Source organism: Phocoena sinus, chromosome 13 (assembly GCF_008692025.1).
Source record: "Phocoena sinus isolate mPhoSin1 chromosome 13, mPhoSin1.pri, whole genome shotgun sequence".
In the NCBI taxonomy this organism is placed as follows: Eukaryota; Metazoa; Chordata; class Mammalia; order Artiodactyla; family Phocoenidae; genus Phocoena; species Phocoena sinus.
In genome coordinates this window covers 39,800,975-39,818,783 of record NC_045775.1, presented here as the reverse complement: position 1 = coordinate 39,818,783, position 17,809 = coordinate 39,800,975, and the positions used below count along the sequence as shown (strand labels likewise).

At 38.5% G+C, this 17,809-nt stretch overlaps 1 long non-coding RNA gene across 1 annotated transcript in view; it reads left to right on the top strand.

Moving 5' to 3' along the window:
- The window catches only part of LOC116764750, a 159,874-nt gene extending 142,475 nt beyond the window's left edge, over window positions 1–17,399 (top strand). The window contains exon 4 of the long non-coding RNA XR_004352999.1: window positions 16,618–17,399. This is a non-coding gene — a long non-coding RNA (uncharacterized LOC116764750). The remainder of the gene's footprint in view (window positions 1–16,617) is intronic.
- The last annotated feature ends 410 nt before the right edge of the window (window positions 17,400–17,809 follow it).

Genomic DNA, 17,809 nt, shown 5'->3' with positions numbered 1-17,809 from the left:
ATTTCTAGCTTAATTGAACTGTGGGCAGAGAATTTGGCCTGTAAAATCTTTGTGTTCTGGAACCTATTAAGGTTTTCATTGGGCCAAGTACATGATCAATTTTTATAGATATTCCATAAGCAATTTAAAAGAATGTGTTTTCTCTGTTTATAGAAACCCATATGTAACTAAGGATAACATTTATGCTTTAAATGAATGTGCTTTTCTCTTTTATATTTCCATTTGTGTGTTTTTCTCCCATTCCCCAGAGTAATCTTTTATCTTAGGTAGGAATTTGGACAGTTACAGCAGGGATAAAAAGAGAAAGTGGTAGTCTATGTTCATCTTTCTGATCACCAAAATAGGGTTTTAAAAAATCTAAAATAAAAAATATTCTTTAGAAATCATGCTTTTCCTGGAGAGAAAAGGATTTTCTAAATTTCTTATGCTTCATTAGCACATCCAAACCCAGACTTCAAGGATTTGCATGCTGAGTTTAAAGTAAACCATGGGTAGATAGAGCTTAGTTTGTGAAATCCTTGCTAGGAGATCACTTTTTTTTCCTTTCTTGGTCTTGTTCTCTATATTGGAAAGGGGGAAAGATCCATGTCTCGACCACCTTTCTCCAGGCTGAAATCTCAGATGGAGTGGTTTAGAGGGTGATGCTGGTATTGGTGTTGGAATAGAGTGGCTCCAAGTAATAGGAAGTCAGAAAATCTGAATTCAGAGTGGACTTGTGCCACTCCCTCCATTTAGAACTCTTCGGAGTGTCTGCCGCACAGACTGGCCTCCTCACCATCATGTGGGGAAAAGCCTGACCATGACAATATAAGCATGATTGCATGGTGAAGTTAGGCAGAGAAAGGGCACAAGTTGGATCCTTGGCCTCCCTCACCATCTGTATGGTCTGGGAGGGAATCAGAAATTTCCCTGTGCCCCCCCAGGGTGGGTGGCTGGCTTCTAGAATGAGGGTTGAGCTGACCCCTCCACAGAGGCTGCCAGTGGACAGCCAAAGCCAAAGCTAGTGGTCTGATGCCAGCTTGATCAGAGGAGTGAACACACAGGTGACTGCTAAATCCCAAGCAGGGCCACTAGGGCCTTCCTGGGCCCAGGGAAGGATAATGAAGCCACCAGCTACAGACATAAGCAATGGTTCCACCTAGCCAGAGACATTGTTACAGAAACCTGATGGCTCTGAAGACAGCACCAGATCCTGCCCACACAGATCCAAGCCCTCCTCTGCTACATAATAGATACCTTCTTTAAGAGTGATTGGGAGTGGAAAAAGAAGTCTGAAACTTGGGTATATACCCAAGAGACAAAAGATCCCAGAGAGACTGAGATACCATTAATTAGCCAAGGTAAGTACTACTCCTTTTAGTGCCCAGTCAGGAAGAGCTCGTGAAGATGATTAGATCATTATAAGAAATTAAGAAGCTACAGGGTTTTTTACATATCCAAATAGCTGTGGGTATAAATGTGTGACTTCCTTAGCAACCTGTCTGTCTGTCTGTGTCACATCAAATTTGTTGCTTGTCTTATTCAAGTCCTGTTCATCCCTTATCCACTTCTTGTCAACTTGGGGTGCCAAATTCTTTTTTTTTTTTGGGGGGGGGCGCTGCCGAATTCTTAAAGAGGAATATTATACCCTTCCCATTTGTTAGTACTTTATCAAGTTCTTTACTTTCTGAGCAATTTTGCCATAAATGTTTTGTTGTGTTGATGTTTGGTTAAAAAATGTTACATCTTCTTTGATGAGTTCTATTGTTTATCCTCATAAATTGTTTATTCTGTCACAGTTAATGTTTTTGACTTTGAAATCTACATTATCTGATGATAACTTAGGCATTTCTGCTACTTTGTGTATTAGTTTCCTAAGGCAGCCAAAAAAACCCAAAAACTTGATGACTTAAGACTACAGAAATTTATTGTCTCACAGTTCTAGAAGCTAGAAGCCTGAAATCAAGGTGTCAGCAGGCCATGTTCCTTCTGATGTCTCTAGGGAGGAATCCTTCCTTACCTCTTCCAGCTTCTAGTGTTTGTTGGCAGTCCTTGGCATTCCTTGGCTTGTAGATGCCTCCTCACTCTAATCACATGGCCATATGCTCCCTGTGCATCTTCACACTGTCTTCCCTCTGTGTAGGTCTGCATTTGTGTCCAAATTTTACCTTTTTATAAGGACACCAGTCACATCGGATTAGGGCCTACCCTAATGACCTCATTTTAATTTGATTGCCTCTAAAATCAATCAATCTATCAATAAATAAATGCCTTATTTCCAAATAAGGTCACATTCTGAAGTACCTAATGAGGTACGTGCTGAGGGTTAGGACTTCAACGTACCTTTTTGGGGAGTCATGATACAACCCATAACACTTCATTTGTGTTTGCATGATCTATTTGACTCTTTATTTTCAACCTTGATCATTTTGTTCCTGGCACATTTATTTTAGACAGAAAATACTTGAGTCTTTATAGGGAATTTAACTGATTTATACGAGTTTTAATAGTTTCATCTTATTTTACACCTACTAAGATACTTTATTATGATTTCTCTTTTTCCCTTTCCTTAATTTTGCTGGATTGATCAGTTGGTAACTATGCTTCCCACCACTAAGATGAGATTACTTGAACACTTTTAATTTTTCATTTCTTTTATTCTCTCCCTCCCCCTTCCCCATTTTGAGATCTTTGTTCTGAATTTAACTTTTATTTGGTTGGAGTCCTTCCCAAGCAATTTCTTTAGAAAGAGCATATGTCTGTATATTTTCTGTGCCATTGTTTGTCTGAAAAATATCTGTTGTTACTTTCATATATAATGATAATAGGAATAGGAATAGGCTCAGAATAGGAATCTTGACTTGTGGTCCTTTCTTTCAAATGTCTGTATATGTTGTTTCACTATATATAGAGTCAAGTAATGCAGATGAGAATCTGAACCTGGCCTGATTATCTTTTCATTTAGGCACCACATCCCTGCCTGAAAGCTTGTTGAGATTTCCTTTTAATCCCTGGGGTTTAGACATTTCACTAGGATGTGGTCAGGTTTGTTTCTTTTTTCCTGAATTCTGCCTATTACTTTGTGAGCCTTTTCAATCTGAAAACTTGCTGTAGTCCAGGAAATTTTTTGTTTCTATTTCTTCTTTCATAGCTACATCTTTTCCATCTATTCTTTTTCTTAAATCTGGAACTTCTATGATTCCCATTTTGGGACTTTCAGATATGCCTTCCATGGATCACCTTTTTACTCCTAACTTCCCCCTCCTCTTTTTTTTTTTGATAATTTTCCTTAAGGCTGTGAGATAGTGTCTCTATTTATATGTTCAGATTACTCATTTCCCTTTCAACATTGTCCATTTTCTTTTTCACCTCTCTTGAATTTGGGGGTAACTTTTTATTTTGATATGGTTTCTAAAGTACAGAAAATTTGCAAGAATGGTATAAGATATACCTTTACCAATTGTTTACATTTTGCCCCATTTTCTGCAAAACTTTTTAATGGGGAATCATATTTTGAATTTCCATTTATTCATAGGTAGTTTATAGTATTTGATGCTATTATGAATGCAATTTTTTTCATTACATTTTCTAATTGGTCATGTTTGGCATATGTGAAAGTTGATGGGGGGATAGCTATCTAGTAATCTGACTTTTTATTAAACTTTCCTATTAATCCTAGGTTTTTCAGTTAATTCTTTCATATTTTCTCAATAGATGATCATATCAGCAGCAAGTAATGACAATTTTATATCTGTCTTTTCTATAATTGAACCTCCTGCTTCCTCTTCTTATGTTATTATTTTGACATGGGCCTTCAGAATAATGTTAAATAACATCTCTTATCTTCCTGGTCTTGTTCCTGATCTTAATGGGCTTTCCCAAGAAGTTGGGGAATGCCACTTGTAGTTCACCAAAAAGCAAGATATTTGCTATTAGTTTTTGAAAAATGTCCCTTCTCAAGTTAAGTTCCATGCAGTTCTAGTTTGAGTTTTGATTAATAATAGATGTTAAATTTTATCAAACTTCTTTTCTGTACTTATAAGGATCACATCGTTTTTCTCATGTAGTCTATTAATATAGTGAATTTCTTAATTTTTTAAAATTGAGGTATACTTGGTGTACAGTATTATATAAGTTTCAAGTGTACAGGTGTACAACATAGGGATTCACAATTTTTAAAGGTTATGCTCCATTTATAGTTACTATAAAATATTGGCTGTATTTCCTGTGTTGTACTATATGTCCTTGTAGTTTATTTATTTTATACATAGTATAGTAGTTTGTACCTCTTAATCCCCTACCCCTTTCTTGCCCCTCCCTACTTCCCTCTCCCTACTGGTAACCACAAGTTTGTTTTCTTTATCTATGAGTCTGTTTCTTTTTTGTTATATTCACTAGTTTGTTTTATTTTTTAGGTTCCACGTATAAGTGATATCATACAGTATTTGTCTTTCTCTGTCTGACTTATTTCACTAAGCATAATACCCTCAGATCCATCCATGTTGTTGCAAATGGCAAAATTAATTCTTTTTTTTATGGCTGAGTAGTAATCCATTGTGTATATATGCCACATCTTCTTTATCCATTCATCTGTTGATGGACATTTAGGTTGCTTCCATATCTTGGCAACTGTAAATAATGCTGCTGTGAACATTGGAGTGCATGTATCTTTTTGAATTAGTGTTTTTGTTTTTTGAGGATGTATACGCAGGAGTAGAATTGCTGGGTCATATGGTAGTTCTATTTTTAGGTTTTTTTTTTTTGGTACGCGGGCCTCTCACTGTTGTGGCCTCTCCCATTGCGGAGTGCAGGCTCAGCGGCCATGGCTCACGGGCCTAGCCGCTCCGCGGCATGTGGGATCTTCCCGGACTGGGGCACGAACCCGTGTCCCCTAAGTCGACAGGTGGACTCTCAACCACTGCACCACCAGGGAAGCCCTATTTTTAGTTTTTTGAGAAACCTCCATACTGTTTTCCTCAGTAGCTGCACCAATTTACATTCCCACCAACAATGTATGAGGGTTCCCTTTTCTCCCATTCCTGCCAACACTTGTTATTTGTGTTTTTTTGATGATAGCCATTCTGACAGGTGTGAGGTGATATCTCATTGCAGTTTTAATTTGCATTTCTCTGATGCTTAACAACGTTGAGCATATTTTCATGTGCCTCTTTTTCATGAACACTGTTTCATTGACCATCTGTACATCTTCTTTGGAAAAATGTTTCTTAAGGTCTTCTGTCCATTTTTTAATCGGGTTGTGTGTTTTTTTGATGTTGAGTTATAAATTTCCTAATTTTTAGCCAACTTTACATTCTGGGAATAATGCTAATTGCTCAAAACATATTTATCTTTTTAACGTACTCTTATTACATTTAATTTGTTGTAATGAGTTAGGATTTTTATATCTATATCTTATGTGAGTTTGAGCTATGGCTTCTTTTTTCCCCCAATATCCTGGTTTTAGTGTCACAGTTATGTAAACTTCCCATCTTTTACTGTGCCCTTAAACAGATTTTAATAAAATAAGAATATAAGATGATAAAGTTTTGAGACATTAATGAACCTCTTGAAGGCTAAATCTAGAAAGTTAGATGAAAAGTAATGATAATAAAAGGCTTACATTTCCTCTACTTGTCTCTTTTTGTTAGAACAGAATCTTTAAACATATCCACTGATTTTAAGACATCAGTTTCTTACGGCCTCATAGACACTGAACTAAAGTTGAAACATTGTCATTTTGGAAGTGTCAAAACCTTAGATTTGCAGAATACTTAAAAATTTATGTAAACTTATAAACTCAAATGGTACTCACAGTGATATAATAAAGAAAACACCAGTCACTGTCTTGACTGCCCCTCCTGTCCCAACCCTAAAGGCATCCACTTGATATATCTTCTGTCGTTTGTCACCATGTTTCCAAATAATGAACATATACTACTCTCTCTTGTTTTGTCGATTTATGTATAATCCACTGTTTTCCTATTATGGTAGCTGAATATTTTAACTTTCAAACACTTTCTACTCTTTTCCCCATTCTCTAATATATCTTTTTTAAAAAAAATCCATACTCATTTTTGTGTTAAATAAATCTTGCACACTGCTGAGCTGAGTGGCATACTCTTATTATATTTCCTTTCTTGCAAGATACTTTGATTTTCTTGTCTTTATTCATTGCCTATCTTTTCATTTGCTTCCTTTTCCCTGAACCTACTGCTAGGTCTTCCAATATCCCCCAATACCTCTGAAGAGGGCCTTTCCGTACAATTTCGCACACAGTCAAACCTGTTAGATAATCTCCTTTCCATGTCTCTCCTGCGGTCTATGCTGGTGTCCTCCTGGCCTGCAGCACAGCTCTCAACCTGGGAATTCCTTTACTGCTTTCCTGCCCTGGGTCCTCTGCTTCAGGTTTCCACAACTTCCTTTTTGATTTAGTCCCTCTTTTTGATGAAACATATATACCAGCAGCTTCCTGAGAAAGACCACTTGAGAGTAAAAAGTTTGGGACTTTGCATGTCTGAAACTATCTTTATCATGTCCTCAGGCTTGATTTGCCAGGGCATGACATTCTAAGTGGAAATTAATTTTGTGGGTATCATTCCTTTTCTTCTGGCTTCCAATGTTACTACTTATACATTATTCTCTTATCACTGTCATTATTTTCTTATTCACTATGTGTTGTGTGAGATTTTTTTTTCTCTCTGGAAACTTGTTGTTAGGATATTCTTGTTGTCTCTAGTGAGAGTGAGTAATATTGTGAATAACTACTGTGTGTCCAGAGACTATTCTTCCTGCTTTGTATGTGATTCAGCCATTTGATCCTCAAACAACTCTATGAGATTATTGATAACTATAATTAGTCCCATTTGACAAAATAGAAACCCATGACACAGAGAGTTTAGGTGATTTTCCCAAGGACACACAGCTAGTAGTTGATGCACCCAGGATTTATATCCAGTTCAGTTCTGCAGTCCATGCTCCTAATCATTATTCTTAGCTTCTCCAGAAAGGTAAAAGTAACCAAAGGGATTTCCCACTAATGCAGAGTTTCAAGCAGTAGGTCCAAATAGTAGGGATCAACACCACACAAAGTTTGATCTCCTGACCGACTGATGCACAGGTCAACACTAATTATGAAACAGTTTCTCTCTGTCTACCGGACCTTGGACATTTCCTAACAGAAACCAGCCAGCAGTGCTTTTTTACAGCCAGCAGGCAGGGAGTTTCCAAAGGCAGGACAGGTATAATTTTCATCACAGTCTTATACCACTTATAGCCAAAGAGGAGACTTGCAGAGGGTGATTCATCTGTAAGGCTGACCCAGCACCACTCTTCTCTGTAGCGAGCACTCCTCTTAGTGACATCTTGGAGTGTCTTGTACCCAGATGCTGCCAAATGCTCATGCCTCTATCTTCTATGCTTAACTGCAGTCATAGTAACTTTCCTTCTCTTACTTCCTAGAATACCACTGGGACATGACCAATTCCATTGTGTGGTATTCTTTGTATTTTTTATTAATTTTATGTCTTCCCAGCTATACTGTGGGCAAAACTATCTTATATATCTTCTAACTCTTCATGGTGACAAAAAGATGACATATATATGAAAATGTATATGCACACACAAGTGTGTGTGTGTGTACATGCTGCTTAAAGGCTTTTTATCATAAAGGTAATATGTCTTCATGTTTAAAAATAATTGAAACAGTGCAAAAGAGTGGAAAATGAAAGTTATATTTTCTCAATTTGTGTATATAGGAGCATATATATATATATATACATCTATATATTTTAACATAAATGGGATCATATTATAAACACAGTTCAAAAACTTGGCAATTTGTAGCTGCAAATTCTTCCCTTTTTAAACAGCTGATAGGATGAATGAATCAGTTTTATTAACCAGTCATCTATTGATGGGCATTTAAGTCCTGTCTAGGTTGGGATTTTTTGTTGTTTTTGTTTGCTAGTACAATCAGTGTTGCAATGAATGTTGTAAAAACATTTTAATCACTTATGCAAATATATTTATAAATAAATTCATTGAAGTGGGACTTCTGGGTTAAAGAGTACATGCGTTTAAAATTGTGATAAGTACAGCTGCATTTATTTCCATGAAAGTTATGCCAAATTATACTACTATGAACAGTGTCTAAAAGGGTCTGTTTCCCCCCCATCATATCCATTGCCAAATCATGGAGCTTTTCAATATTCCCTTATCTAACATGGAGGAAAATTTGCACATCTTTGCTATTTTAATTTCTCTAATAATGATTGAAATTGAGCAGATTTTTAGATATTTGTTGGCCTCTCTTTTGCAATGAACTGATTTTCATATCCTTTGCTCATTTTCTAGTGGGTTGTCCATTCATTTGTTGTTATGGTTTGGTTTTCTGTTTAATTTAATTTATGGTTTGTTTGTTGTTTTATTTTTTGGCATATTAATGAAATTAGTCCATTACCTGTTATGTGTGTTGCCAATATTTTCCCTGTTTTGTTATCTATCAACCTAGTTTTTTGTCTTTTAACTTTGTTACTCTTGGGGTGTGTGTAGATGTGTATGAATTAAGGCAGCTGAAAAGAGAAGAGGCTTGTTTAAAGCCCCTAAAAGCACAGAGAAGTGAAAAGGGTTAAGGAGCAGGAAAAGAAACAAGGGAACTTTCCCAGCTCTGTTGCGCATGTGCATTTTCTCCTTCCACAAGAGTCATAAGCCTTACTGGAACAGCCAGGAAGCAACCATTATCTAAACCTGAAACTCCTGTTGACATAGTTTTTAGAGAAAAAAAAGACAATAAAAATATTTTTAAAAAATATATTGTTAGATAAAAGGTAGCTTTCTCCTCAAAAAAAAAAAGATTAAGGGATATCCAGGATTGGATGACAAATTAATATGCAACTTGCCCATGCCAACTCTTCCAGCCAGCTTAATTCTCATCAGCTACTATAATTTATTAACAGTGAGGTGAGAAAAGACATGAATCAGCTTAATGTGATATAAGTAGGGCATTGCCATAGCAACAAGATGCAGTCTGTTTTCTACTATTTATGTATGGTTTATTTTCTCCAGAGCCTTTTGAGTTATTGCTTGAAACAAATGGAATGAGAAACATCTTGTTCTGAACACCTCCCCACACCGCCCCTCAGTGTGTATGTGTATATAAAGCCACATACTTTTTTAATGAGAGAAAAAACAAAAACACTTGAAATTTTTTTTAAAAATTGTTTTTAGCACAAAAAGCTAACTACATAGTTTCCAACCCAGTGTGATTTTTAAGACTCAAATGTTTTTTTTACTTTCACCTCTGAGACATGTGATTCCTCACTGAAACCTCTGGGAGAAAACCCAAAACACATGCTGGAAGCAAACCTAAGGCTAATATTGCTTCTCAAAGGAAACATTCACATTCTCTACCCAGACTTCATAACTGGCTGGAACCAACTCCCCACTCCTAAAAGGAGTGAGCATTCTAGGTCTGGTGACAATTTGTTATTTCACTTGATCTGAAAAATTCAGAAGAAAAGTCCAGTCCAGGGAGGAAGTCAAGGCCAAGTCTGTGAGCCTGTCGGCCTGTGGAGGACAACGTGGAACCTTAAAAAATCTTACCAGCCAGTAAGCAGCCCCATCCTTGCCTGAAGTACCCTGTATGGAATAGACATTTTATGAAGGGTCCCCATAATTTTCCCCATTGTCCACTTTTTCTTGAAGGTATAGAATTTAGAGTTTTTAGATCAAAGATGGACTGATGGTCATCTCCAGGCCATAGAAAACATCTGGGTTTCAGTTATTGTGAATGAAGATCTATGAATATTCGTATACATCTCTGTTGATGAACACACACAGTTGAATAGAGTTGAATTGCTGAGTCATAAGGGAGGTTTAAGTTTAGTAGTTACTGTCAATGTTCCCAAAATGACTGAGCCCATTTACACTCTAAATACATCCTTGGCAACACTTGGTATGGTTAGTCTTTTGTTTTTAATTGAAGTATAGTTAATTTACAATGTTGTGTTAGCTTAAGGTGTACAGAAAAGTGATTTATATAGATATAGATATATATTCTTTTTCAGATTATTTTTAATTACAGGCTATTATAAGTTATTGAACATAGTTCCCTGTGCTATATAGTAGGTCCTTGTTGTTCATCTATTTTATGTATAGTAGTGTGTATCTGTTAATCCCAAACTCTTTTTTCTTTTTAAACAGTAATAACTTATTTATTTATTTGTTTGTTTATTTATTTATTTATGGCTGTGTTAGATCTTCATTGCTGCACACGGGTTTTCTCTAGTTGCAGCTAGTGGGAGCTATTCTTGGTTGTGGTGCGCGGGCTTCTCATTGCGGTGGCTTCTCTTGCTGAGGAGCATGGGCTCTAGGTGCATGAGCTTCAGTAGTTGTGGTGCACGGGCCCAGTAGTTGTGGCAGGCAGGCCCAGTAGTTGTGGCTCACGGGCTCCAGAGCACAGGCTTAGTAGTTGTGGCTCATTGGCTTAGTTGCTCCACGGCATGTGGGATCTTCCTGGACCAGGGCTCGAACTCGTGTCCCCTGCATTGGCAGGCATATTTTTAACCACTTCACCACCAGGGAACGCCCCCAAACTCTTAATTTACCCTCACTTTTCCCTTTTGTAACCATAAGTTTGTTTTCTATGTCTGTGATTCTATTTCTGTTTTGTAGAAAATTTCATTTGTATCATTTTTAAGATTCCACATATAAGTGATATCATATGATATTTATCTTTCTCTGTCTGACGTACTTCACTTAGTATGATAATCTCTAGTTCCATCCATGTTGCTGCAAATGGCATTATTTCATTCCTTTTGTTGGCTGATTAATATTCCATTGTATATATATACACCATATCTTCTTTATCCATTCATCTGTTGATGGACACTTAGCTTGCTTCCATGTCTTGGCTATTGTACATAGTGCTGCAGTGAACATTGAGGTGCATGTATCTTTTCAAATTAGAGTTTTATCTGTTCTGGATATATACCCAAGAGTGGCATTGTTGGATCATATGATAGCTCTATTTTTAGTTTAGTTTAGTTTCTTTTTTTTTTTGCAGGGAGGGGAGGAGAAGGAAGGATTTATTATTACTTGCAGCAAGTAAGGAGAACACTAGGGATTTTCCCAAAGCGGTGTCTCCCTGAAAAGCAAAATTGGGGACGTTTTAAGCTAACAGTACATGCATATTCATGAGGGTGCTTGAGCAGAGGAGAATTCAGCATAGAATTGGGGCAAAGGTCGACAGAGTCCAAGCCTTAGTTGATTGAAGTCAGGAGGGTCAACATCATCATTCTGTCCTCCACCTGGGTGGGAGCCTTAGTTCTTGAAGGTTTATGGCTGACCTCACAGCATTTCATCACACATGCAGGGTAAGGAGTCTACAGCAGAGTTCTGGAGGTCAGAGTCCAAAATGGGTCTTGCACAATGAAAGTCGAAGGCTTGTTCTTTTGGAGGTTCTAGGGGAGAGTCCATTTCAGAGCCTTTTCCAGCTTCTAGAGGTTTACCACATTCCTTGGTTCCTGACCTTGCATCGCTCCAGCCTCCACTTGCATCCTCACATCTTCTTCCTCTATTTTTAGTTTTGTAAGAAACCTCCATACTATTCTCATAGTAGCTGCACCAACTGACATTCCCACCAACAGTATAGGAGGGTTCCTTTCTCTCCACACCCTCTCCAGCATTTATTAATTGTAGACTTTTTGATGATGGCCATTCTGACGGGTGTGAGGTGATACCTCATCGTAGTTCTGAGCTGCATTTCTCTAATAATTAGCAATGTTGAGCATGTGCTTGTTGTGCTTTTCATGTGCTTGTTGGCCATCTGTGTGTCTTCTTTTAAATTTTAGCCTATTTGCATAATCCTGGTGACTAACGATATTAAGCACTTTTCAGGTGTTGGGCCTGGCACTTGGAGCATTATGAGATCTGTACCTGCCCAGAAAGTATCCCCATGCCTAAGGGACTGAAACATTAAATAACAACTAAGAAAACACAATGACAGATGGAAAGAGAGACCATAGAAACAAGAAAAAACACGTTTCCTGCTTTTTAAACAAAGGGGCCTGTATTTTCATTTTGCACTGGGCCCCGCAAATTATGAGCCTGGACCCCACCCTCAGCCTGCTGAATCCACATCTTCAGGGTAGGGGCTGGAATCCTGCTTCCACTGCCTCTAGGTTAGTTGAGGTCATTCTCCCTCTGCATCTTGGTCATCTAATTCCAGCGTTGCTTTCATTCTCCCCACCAACCTCAAACCACTCTCTGCTTTACAGCCAGAATGATATCTCTAAAACAAAAATGGGATGCACTATTCCTTGCTTCCCATGTCCCCATTTTCCTAGGGTTAAATCCTAGACTCTAACACCGTTTACAAGGCCCTGCGTGACTTGCCCCCTGCTTGCTCTGCAGCCTCGGCTCTCTCCATTCTCAGCCTCCAATCACAGGAAACTACTTTCAGTTCCTCCAAAGTACACACTCTCTCAGTCTTTGGTGCCTTTGCACGGGCTGCTCCCATTGTCCCATCATTCTTCGTAAGACCTCCCTACCCGCTTCTTAGTGTGGTTAACTCTAACTCATCATTCAGGTGTCAGGTTTGAAGTCTCTTCTGTGGAAGCCTTCCTAGACCCTCACCCCCTATTTGCTCCATAACGCTGTCATGCTGCGTTATAATTGCCTATTTACCTACTTAACCTCTCCCATTAGATAATAAGCTTTATGAAGGCCTGTACCCTTACCTTCTAGCACAGTGCCTGGCACACAGTAGGGATTTTGTTGTTTGCTGAATGAACAAATGAATATTGGAGCACTTCAAGTTCCTTAATATAGAAGGCAAGTTAGGGATGGGGGGGAGGAAATGAGACTGAAGAATGAGCAGAGCCCAGATATGGAGGAGATCATATTTCAGGAAAAAGTTTGATTTTGGTTGTGTCAGTGAGAAGAAGACTGACAAATTTTACTCCCTGAATTCACATTCCTCAAGATGGACTGTCACTCCATCTCCCTGTTCCACATCACCTCTGTACTTTGGCTTCTGCTGATCTCCTGTCTAAAAGTCCATTCCTTGTTTCAATCACATCTCACCTGGTCTCTGAAACTTTCGCTGTCTCCAGACTCTTCTTTTCTCCCTAAGATTCTACAACATTCCAAGCCAGCACTACACAATCTGTTACTTGGTTGCGTTCCGCCTGCCATCATTTACTGTGTGTCACGTTGTCCTCTGAAAAACAGGATATAGGGGAGAGTGACTATAAGCAAATAAAAGAGGAGATTAAAATAAACATTGCAAAGTGTGTCCAAATGAATATTATCCCTCCAAATAATCCTCATGTGAAATCATTTTGGAACTCATCTTTGGGAATGGGCGTCAAATCCATTTTATGCACTGTAAAAGAAATAGAATTGTTCTTTATTGTGACCCTGAATTTTTGGCCCCAAATAATATTTACTTAGCTTGTTCATCTACCTTATTTTTCAGACTTGACTCCAAATGACTTTTATATGTAACTGTAAATGTTCAATCAGAAAAGCAGAGGCACTATGAGTGATACAGAACAAGGGATTTATTTTATGGATTAGACTTTACACAGTTGTGGGAGCTGGTGAAGATGCATGTTGACACTGCATCTGGAATGGGTCTGAGGTCTCTTTATATCATCAGCTGGGAATAAAATATAACATGAAGAGTGGGAGAAGGAAAACAAACAGGACTCCACATGGGTCTGTCACTACCACCATCACTGATTATGAGCATGACCCACAGAAGAAGCTTTGCCCCAGAGCTGCACCTGTGTCTGGTATCTGACCCTGGAGTCAGAGAAGCTGGAGCAGGCAATGCAGTGGCAGCTCCTCTGAGCCTTGCTGCAGCACCAGGCCCACAAGGGGAGGCCCCTGGATCAACAACAGTGTGTGCAAGCTGCAGTGACACCTTATACCCTATACCAACCTGCAAATTCTCTCACGACCAACCCTAAGCCAGCTGTGTACATGGAAGGGTGTTCTGGGAAATGTAGTTCATCTGACTACGTTGCTGACGCACAATACCAGCACAGTTATAAAACTCAAGCTTGACCCCCCCAAGGGATGGTTTGCCACCACTGAAAGCAGTCAAAAGCAAATGCCAGTATATGAGTTCGCCAAAGTGCTAGACACAAGGGCAGAATCTTTGGAATGAGTGGCAAATGCTTCCAAGAAGTTCAGATTGACTTCTTTAAAAAAGGACAAATGTTCACTTGGGTGTGTAACATTTTAATGTCTTTATGGGGGTTGCAGGGAGTGGGGGGAAGACTAGTCATATTATTTTATAACCACTCCTTCTATTTTCATCATTTTCCCCTCTGGCTCTCAAGTTTACAGGTCTTTTTGTTTTTGCTGTTGTTGGTTATATTTTACTTCAACTAAGTATTATGGCTGATTCATAAGTTGTTCAAAAGTAATACAAAGGAATGAGTAAATCCTGGGAAAGTATCCCAGAGCTGGCTAATAACTTCTCCCTTCCCAAGGTGGATGTTCTTGCTACTTTCTCTTATCATGATATACTCCTTAACTGTAGAGTTTAGAATCCATTTTTTCTCTCAAATTTTGGTCCTCTGGCATTTCACCACTTCCATGACATCTGTCCAAGTCCTTTCTTGTTATATGGCCCATATCAGCTTCTGTGTTTTAGGTCTTTCTAAAGGCTTTCTCCTTTAACGCTGACAATGTGATATGGATGATCTTATTCTTGTCACCCTAGGCAAACCCAGAAGCCAGCAAAAATGGTCTATGGGTATAAAAAACCTAAATAACAAATGGTGTGGTTAATAAATTACATTTCTGTCAGCCTGATCTCAGTTTCCTTTTTTATTTCTTAAACAAAGCCTAGAGGCTTATGATCCCTAGTGTATCCACCGCCCTGACATTGCTTCTAAGTTTTAAAAACCGTGTTAAATACACAAACACAAAATTTACTATCCTCACTATTTTTGGGTGTACAGTTCAGTAGCGTTAAGTACATTTACAGTGGTATGCAATCAATATCCAGAACTCTTTTCATCTTGCAAAATTGAAACTCTGTACCCATTAAACAACTCACTTGCCCCTCTTTCTAGCCTCTAGCAATGATCATTCTTTCTGTCTCTTTGAATTTGACAACTCTAAGTACCTCATATAAGTGGAATCCTAGAGTATTTGTCTTCCTGTGACTGATTTATTTCACTTAGTATAATGTCCTTAAAGTTTATGCATGTTGTAGCATGTGTTCGAATTTCCTTCCTTTTTAATAATAATACTGAATACTGAATAATACTCCATTGCATATATATACAACATTTTGTTTATCTATTCATCCATCAATGGACAATTGAGTTGCTTCCACCTTTTTGCTATTGTGAATAATGCTGCTATGAACATGGGTGTACAAATATTTCTTTGAGACCTTGCTTTCAATTTTGGGGGGTATATACCTAGAAGTGTAACTGTTGGATCATATGGTAATTTTATTTTTAATTTCTTGAGGAACTTCCATACTGCTTTCCATAGCAGTTGCACTATTTTACATGCTCACCAACAGTGCACAAGGGTTCCAATTTCTTTACAACCTCACCAACACTTGTTATTTTCTGTGTTCTTTTTTTTTTTTTAAATAGTAACCATCCTAGTGGGTGTGAGGTGATATCTCATTACGGTTTTGATTTGCATTTCCTTAATAATTAATGATGTCGAATATCTTTTCATGCTTGCTGTCCATTTGTATATCTTCCTTAGAGAAATGTCAATAGCTCAATTCTTTTTATCACTGGATAATATTCCATTGTATTGATGTACTACATACAGTTTATTTATCCATTCATATATTAAAGCACATCTTGCTTTCAAGTTTTGGCTATTATGAATAATGCCTCCATAACAATTGTGTGCAAGTTTTGCATGGACATAAGTTTTCAACTCATTTTGGTAAATTTCAAGGAGCAAGACTGCTGAATCATATGGTGAGAGTATGTTTAGTTTTACCCTATCTTCCAAAGTGCCTGTACCATTTTGCATTCCTACCAGCAATGAATGAGAGTTCTTGTGGCTCTACATTCTTGTCAGTGTTTGATGTCAAAGAATAGAAGAGGGAGTAGATAGTAGACAAGATTATACCCACCCCTTCCTCTGGAGCTCCCACTGCTGCACTGAAATATGTGTTTCTATGTCTCTCTTGAGGCCAATCTACTTATTCATCTTTGTATAGTAAGAAGTATAGGGTCTGGCAGAGAGTAGGTGCTCACTATTTGTGGAATAAATAAGTAAAACAGCCCCAAGTGATATTACCAGTTTCTGGAGAAATCTCTGTGGCAGTGATTCTTAACCTTGTCTGCACATTGGAACCACTAGGGAAACCACAGGAAAATGCAGAAGCCTAGGTCTCACTCTCAGAATTTCTAATTTGGATGTTCTTGGGTAAGGCCTGGACATGAGGATTTTTTAAATACTGCCAGGTGACGGTAATACAGGTATCCCCCAATTTTTGAAAGTTCCCTTTCCACCACATCACTTTTACAAAAGACTATGTTAGTACCTGTTTTTGCTAAAAACAACAAAAAAAATCCAGGGAGGATTTTCGCTTTTACAGAAAATGGTGAAAAGCTAAAATAACATCAAGCATTTGTTTTGCAGGGAGCAGTTAAAGAGGCAGAGTTTCACCCCAAGCAGTGAGAGTGGCACCATCAAGCCCCTTCTCCGGGAACCGTACTCAGCATCTCAGCATCAAGCTGCCAGAGCTCTGAACTGTGTCTGTGAGTATCTGTGCGTTATCTTGATTTATTTAGTGCATCCGCAAGCAAGATGCACCCTAAGGTAATTGCTTTTTTGATTTACACCATCTTGGCTTCAAGTGGTTTCATAGGAACATTCTACTTCCCGAAAGCAGGGGAAACCTGCTTTCCAATATACAGTCCAGACTAAGAACCACTCGAGGGAGCATAAGAATCACTTGGAGGGCTTGTTAAAACACAGATTGCTGGGCTTCACCCCCGGAGTGTCTGATTCAGTAGGTTTGGGGCCCAGGAATTTGCATTTTTAACCAGCTCCCAGGTGATGCTGATGTTGCTGGCCCAGAATAGAATAGACTAGAGAGAGAGATCTCATTCAGCTGTGAACAACCCACTCTTCCTTTCTCTTATTAACTTCATAATTGGTCCCAGGGATGGACTTATGAGTAGTGTACTCTTACTAGATATTTTAAATATTTTAATATATACCCTTATACTTCCCCCAAAAGAATTTGCAGTGGTAGTATGATTTGAAGAGAAATCGAAAAAGTTCTCTGGTAATTACTAATTCATTTTTTTGGCTATTAAAAGCTTATCAAGGCCTTTATCACAAATATTACATATAATGCAGATTTCCTCCTTGGAGGAAATAGAACCCTGGGCTCAGCGGGGAGAAAGAAGATACTGAAGGCAGACTAGGATGGGGACATGCAAAAGTACTGACTTAATACCCACCGGGAACTGCCTGGGTTTTGACCCTCAGGGTTTTGATTCCTGACAGCCCAGGAATCCTGTCTTCAGTCCCTGGCTGTTCTGTTCCTTATCTCCACTTGTCCCCACCCCAGCACGAATCATACCCTAACCTCCCAGACTGACTAAGTACTGCAACCTCTTCTGTTCTCCTGTTCAAGTTCCTCTTTGATCAACACTTTTTGCCTCTCTGGGTTTCAGCGGTGTCATCTGTCAAGTGGGGAAAGGAGGATGAGGGAACAACACAAAGAGGCCAACTTGGATATTTGGTCACTGTGATTTCTACACTAATTCCCTAGCTTTGGGGCAGAGTAGCACAAAGGCTGGCAAGCCTCAGCTTCGCTCTG